The sequence below is a fragment of the Protobothrops mucrosquamatus genome, unplaced genomic scaffold, assembly GCF_001527695.2.
Source record: "Protobothrops mucrosquamatus isolate PMUCROS unplaced genomic scaffold, P.Mucros_1.0 scaffold394, whole genome shotgun sequence".
Classification (NCBI taxonomy): Eukaryota; Metazoa; Chordata; class Lepidosauria; order Squamata; family Viperidae; genus Protobothrops; species Protobothrops mucrosquamatus.
The window spans coordinates 320,963-328,422 of record NW_015386725.1 but is presented as its reverse complement, the minus strand read 5'-3'; positions in this window follow the sequence as shown (position 1 = coordinate 328,422).

Sequence of the window (7,460 nt, the reverse complement as noted above, 5' to 3'; positions counted from 1 at the left end):
CTTTTCTGGTCTTACAGTATTAGTGGATAGACAATATAGTTATGCTTTAAAAGAGGAAATTAACATACAGTATTAAAGCCATGGCAAACCAAGCATGTTTGGCATTTGTGGGAGGAGAGAGAATTTGCATTTGAAATGCTTTAACTTCTAGCATGCACTCATCAAGGTTATTTTTATTATGGGCGTGTTAGAGACAGGGCAAACCGAGTGGGTTTTCATTGCTGGTAGAGCAGATTTTGTTTAGAGCTGAACACTAAAATGTAGAAACGATAGCTATTAGTAACACAGTACAGCTGGGTTGAATCATTCTTTTTTCTCTCTAATGGCATTCGTAACTGCTCTAGGTTTTCAGGCATCCTTCACCCGCACTTACTTACTTTAGTGACTGATGCATTTCCATGGAAACCTTTACTAAAGACTCGGGGAAATGTGATGGTACAATGTGAAATGGAAGGATACCGACTATATTACTGAACCTTTAACTTGCATACGATAACTGATTTCCTGATTTACACTGATATTTTGATCTCGAAAAGTTCTTCTCACAACCCCTCAATATAATGGATTTAAAGATTTGAATGGCTGGGTTTTTTGTTTTGTTTTTTTTGCTTCTTATGGAGAGATTTCACAGTAGTAATGAGAAACAGTTCAATTTGAAAACTGGGGACTATGTATGTTTGTGATGGTGGAAATATACAACAGATGCAACTGAGATGGTTACATCCAAGTTAGAAATTATGGCTGAGAATTCAAGATTCAAGAAGAAAGTTCATTTTGGAGGTATTGTGTAACTTTGAAAACTTTTGAGTGTGTATACCTGCGTATGTGTAGTGTTGTCAGTATGAATAAATGTGAGAGGTGGTCTGAAATCAAATTGTAAGAATACTTTAGCGCCCTATGCCCGTCTGCTTATATAAATTATTAAATGATAATTCTCTTCCAACATACGTGTCTATTAGGAAAACTCATTAGTTTCAGAGAGTTCTCAAAAATACTGACGTATGTGATTGGATTAATCACTTCCAGTCTAAAGTACTATTGTAGAAAATAGGAAATGGGTGAATTCCTTTGTTGTCAGGATATGTTTACTTGCTTAAAATGGAGGACTTCTTCCTGTTTATGCTCATTTTTGTAGGAGATTGCTAATCATTACAATATAATCATAGAATGTATGTGTTTGAAGGTCCACTTTAACCCCCCTGCTCAGTGCAAGAACCCATTAGCCCATTTAGAACAGGTGGCTATCTAGTCCCAGTTTGAAAACTCCAACAAAAGGGAGTCGACCACAGTAGTGAGCAGATTGTTCCATTGCTTAATAGTTCTAAAAATTAGGAAATTCTTTCTAATACTCTGCCTGAATTTGTCTTCTTATATTTTCATGCAGTTGATTCTTGCCCTGCTCTCAGTTTCAGTACATTGCCTATAAATTCATTTGATGTTATAATTTTGAATGAGGATGTAGTCCATACCCATTAATGAATTAATGTAATGATTTTTTTCTTTTCTTTTATTTCTATTGTATTTATGAGATAAACTTGCTAGTTATTATTTCTAAATATTTTTCAGTTGTTTCTGAATTTTGCCATTAATTATGTCTTTCTCTATTTTATTATTATTAGTATTTTCTTAACAGTAATTTTTTTTAGACAAGAGAGGGTTTTGGAAATAGATACTGAGCCAGAAGTTAAAATCTTTTGTAAGGTATCCAACATATACTTTAAAATATTGGAAAAATAAGGCTTCAGCCTTATAAACACTCATCTAGAGATAAGCTCAATGATACTTTTATTAACTTATAAATAGATATGGGTCAGATTATTTATAAATTAGCATTAAGTTTAAGTTCAGTGATTCTAATGAAACAAATAATTGCTGTTGAAGAGGTAACTATATAGCTATGCAGCCCTTTTAAAACTAGGATATCTATTTAGTTGGATTCTAATTAGAATTGTGGATTTGTGGAGGGCAGACTTATATACTCTGTGCTATGCTAGTTTGATTTAAAAAGAGCTATTTGAAATATTCATTAAATATTTAATTATTAAAAGTTTATTATTTTTCTACCTTTCATTATTGCTTTGCATCAGTAACTAACCATTTTATTTTAAATGTTGCAATAGGTGTTATTGTAGTTTATAAAGTTCAGGAAATCTTTTCATCCCTTCCTCCAAGCATTAGCTTCCTATAATTTCCCAGAAACTGAAAATTGGGAGAGTTTGATGTCACTTTGCATTACTCTCTGCATTTGCACTTAGCAATGTATAGATTTGGAATCTTTATTTGGTTTAAAAATAGCGTGAAGAGAGGCAACAGCTATCTGTCCAATAGTTGCTCCATGTTTGGTACATGTCAATAAATCAATTTAAGACATTAGGAGTGATAAGAGCCGAACCAAGAAGTTCATTTTTAGGAGATTAGTTAAGTACAATCAGTGAAGTGTGATAACTACCTAATTTTATTATAGTTTGAAAGTACTCTAAATTAATGTTTGACTTCAATTCATTGGGGATTATGAAGTTGAAAACCAGGATACTGACAGAGTAAAGTTTGAGAGCTATGTTAAAATTTCCATATTTCACTTCTTGATATCCTAATTAGATGATTATAATTGTTACAAACTTAACAATGAGAAATATGAGTATAATAATAGCTATGAATAAAGAACTCTAATCCATATTCTGTTTGCCTTTGATATTTTAATTATTGCCCTTGCTCACACTGTGCCATTTTGCAGTGCTTAAACAGCTTAAAGTAAATGCTGGCATGAGCTCACTTGAAATTAATTAATAAATAATACATTAATAGCATAATAAATAAATTAATTGAAACACGCAGTTTGAAACATAATTGTTGAAGATAGTATGTAAGCATGAGTTGGTTACTTATCTAAGTGACCATGATATGAATATGGAAAATATATAAAGATTTAATTTTGAATTTATAAGCTTCATTCATTTTAATATCCAACAGAGGGCATTATTCTTTTGACTATCAATATCAGTGTCATATTCAAGTACCATTGAGTATACTGAATATAAAATTAAAGGACAAGTGATAGTGAAATGGTAGTTATTTACAATATTAATATGGATCTTATTTTTTGGCTTTTGGAGTTTTAATATGGAGATTACAGGAAAATACAGTTAATGTTGAGATTATCAGTTACTTTAAAAAACTATTTTTATAGAAGACAAATTTTCTACAAATTAGCAAATTACTTTTCTCTATAAATATCCAAACAAAAGGATGCCAAAATCACATCTGATATGTCTGTATCAAACTGCATACTGATTATATATCAATTTGAATTTCAGGTTAAAAATTCAAAGAGCAATAGGTGGTTTCCAAAGGAAGTCCCTTCTCTGTCCTCTTGGCATAATATTTACAAGACAACATTTTTCCAAATTGTTTATGTTGAGAGTATATATCATGGTTCCTACATGCTTTGAAAATAATTTTTAAAAAGGTAGATAAGGATATTCTGGAGAATGAGTGCAGCACCTCTTGAAAACAGACATGTTGGTTTTCAGGCAAATGAAGTGGTCTGGAAAAAAGACATAACTATTTTAAAGAAGTTCTGCAACTGTGCTCTTGTGTTTTTGGAAACATTGAAGCATACACAGTTCTAGAATATATAATACCAACATAAAATTGTCTTGCTTGTAGTGAGCAATATGATCTTGCCTTCCTTTTCTTCATCTCATGCGTCTGCCATATCTGCCCCAAAGGACATACAGTGACTATGTGTGGTAGAGAGAATTGGTTCTATCAATCATAGTTTGTGAATAGATATGCTTACAATTTATTTTATATGCGTCCTTGATTTCAGTATGGCTTCCTTTGTTCAGTGATACACATACACAGAGAATAGAAAAATTTGCTCATATATGAACCAGCATTTCATAGCATAAACCATGTTTCAGGTTTTGACACAATAAAGCAATATATGAATATCATGTTTGCTCTATATACCTATATTTTTATACATGAAATCATTTACATATGAAATCTAAAGAGGATTTAAGAAATTTCATGCTTGACATTCTGCTAATTCATTCTGTTATTATAAACAAATAATTTTATATATAAAATTAAGCTGTTATATATGTAGTTTCCAAAATACAATTTTATATATAAATATGTAAATGATTTCATATATGTATGTGTGTGTTTATGTGTGTGTGTATGTGTATATATGTATATAGAAAGGTGTGTTTGCATATATATATGTATGTATATGTGTGTATATATATACACACATATACATACATATATATATACACACACATATACTAGTAATAATGGTGAAGATTTGACTCTTGGGTGCATTTATCTCAAAACCAAAAATAACGTTGACCACCAAGAGAAGATTAAAATATTTAAAAGCATTTAAAACATTAAAAGCATTTAAAACATTCAAAATACAAGGCAACCAAGCTTTCGTCGGGCACTCCCGACATCATCAGGGTTGAAAAAAGGCGGTTAAGGGTGGAACTTATATGCAGCCCTCAAGTACCTGCATCCGGCTACGTGAACGTGTGATCGGACCCAGTTGCCTGTGCTCCTGCTCTCTGGATACATTCCTTTTACTTGTGTGTAAGCCCTTCACCTCCCCTCTCTGTTTCCCATCACACATCCCTTTGATACCTACGCCGAGGCCGGGGGGGCTTTCCCCCATGCCTCCACCACCAGTCATTCTCCCCGCACCCCCAACCATGCGTCCGGGATTCTTCTCTAATTCAGGGGTCTTACGGGGCTTTATAATCGGGTCACAGTCAATTCCTCCCCCCCTTTTTGCGACCGTATTAGTCAGGGCGTCTCTCCTCATACTGTTGTGTTGATATGTGTTGACACATATACATACATATATATACACACACATATACATATACATATATATATAATATACACACATACATACACACACACACACACCTCTCTATATATACATATATACACATACATATATATATGGAACAAAAACACATGCCTGGAAAAAACCTAATTTTAAACATTTGCCTATGTTTTTGATAGAAAGAACAATTAAAATTAATAATTCCCATATCTCCATCACAGGTTGGTATTCTATTGCCCATCTGTTGTGGTTGTTAATTAATAATTTTTCTATGTTCTTAACAAATGTTACTCTCACAATTCTGTGTGTGTGATGTGTATGTGTGCGCACGCGCACATACATATATTCTTATAGTTCTATCTGTATATAATTAAGAACCAAAACACAATAATTTTACTCTTTGAATTTGTCCTGTTCATTTTTTTCCCAAATAATTCTCACACACATGGAGCCAAAAATAATAAAGGTCATGATATAATTCCAACAACTATTGATTTTGTAGTTATTATAATTTTGTAATTTATAGATTCAATATTTGCAAACCACTAAATTTTGCCTATAAGTCTGGCAACATATCTAATCAAATATAGCCCACAATAGTTTCCTTGGTGACGAGTATATAGCTGCTAAAATAGACTACAGTTTAAAGAGTAGAAACAAAAAAGCAAATAATCCAGTGTTCCTGTTTTCTTAAATGTTGCCATAAATTATACAGATTTGACTATTTTTGATGCAGATTTTCTACAAACACCATTTTTCTGGAATTGTTAATTGACTGACCTCAGTGTGTGATTAACAAGAAATGAGCTTTTAAAAAATGTTGTGAATCCTCTATAGACACTAAGTTGTTATCTTCCGCATGAAGTATTGTGTTCTGAATCTCACAGTTCTTTAAGAAATGCCCAAACTGCTGCTGAGAAAGGGGAAGGTATACTGAAGAAAAGAGCGTATCAGTCTTGGTTGTAGATTGTTTTAATAAGAACATTCCAGCTTTCCAAATGGGTTGAACTCCAACTTCTATAATCACTACCTGACATGATAAAAGCCAAGTCATTAGGTTGCGGTATTAAATTGTGTTCTTTTTACAGCCTATTAAGAGAGAACCTATTATTATTTATCTGATTTACATCCTAGTGGACAGAATTACATTCACTTAATAAAATGTATGATATTTCTGCTTTGTTCTTTTTAAAGATGTGTTTAGTTCTTCTGTCTCTTTAAGGCCTCTGGCTAAAAACTGATTATTGATTATTATATGGAATATAAGTACATTTACAGTATATTTATACCTTTTTCTCACTGAGTCCTCCTTTTATTGGGAAAGATTATATATTTTTCTCTCTATTGAATAAAAGAAACCTCCCACTTTATGATGATCCTAAACAATATATATACCTTGCCCTTTGGATTATCTTGCTTCTCCCAGTAATTTATATTTCCTGTAAATGCACTTAGATGTTTAAATTACTTTAATACAATTTTGTTTGCTTTGCAAACCTTTTGAGAGCTGACATGGTATAAAGCCTGTCACTTGCACATTTTGTGTTTCCTTCCACCCACTTTCAGTACAATAATAGAACTCTGAGAACATACCTATAGAAACCAATTTGTCCCTACAGCTGACTTTTCTAAAGAATCTATAATTTTGGAGTTTACAGGCACTGTCAGAGAGAATATGCTGGTTTTTTTAAAAACAAAAATATTCACCTGAAAAATTAGCCTTAATGTTTTCCTTGCATTATAACAACTCATGGCAAACTCCACTATAATCAATTCAGAATTACCTTGGCATGTGCTTTCTTCATGAACTCTCCCCTCTTCCTCTCCCCAGCCTTCACTCCAAAAGTCTTCCTTGGGAGTTTTCTCCTTGCTCGCAATGACACAGAACGTATGCGTAGAGGCAATTTTTCAGAATGTCTTATTTCAACTGATTCTAAATATTTCAATTTTTTAAAATACCTTTATTAAATTTTATAACAAAAAAAATAAAAGCTAACAAGAACTAGTAATCAAGAAAGAGAAGAGAAAAAAGAATAAAGAGAGAGAGAGCAGAATGCAGTAAAATAAAGAAAAATAGAAATATAAAAAAGGAGTGACTTATACATGAAGCCAGTGCTTTTTTTTCTAAAAAAAAAAAAAAAAAAGGTGCCGGAACTCACACACGTCATACAACCCGCCTTGCTTATTCTACAAGGTTCCATCCAAAAAAGGTGCCGGGACTCCGTTCTAGGCGTTCTATGAGAAAAAAAAGCCCTGCATGAAACTCTTACTCTACAGTAACAGCATAACATCATGTTTATTTTATTTATTTATTTTTAATTTTTATTTTTCCTTTTTTTTTTACAAACAAACATAGTACACAATACATTTTTTCTTTTTCCTTAACAATACTATGTCCTATATCTCTTAATAATAATAATAATAATAATAATAAATTTAATTTATATGCCGCCCTTCTCCCAACGGGACTCAGGGCGGCGCACAACATATTTAAAAAACAAAACATAAATACATTCCCCCCCGATAAAACCGAATTAAATCAAATTTTAAAGTTGTGTCTCTGTCAAATTGTTAAAAGATAAACCCCAAATAAAATCCTCCCTAG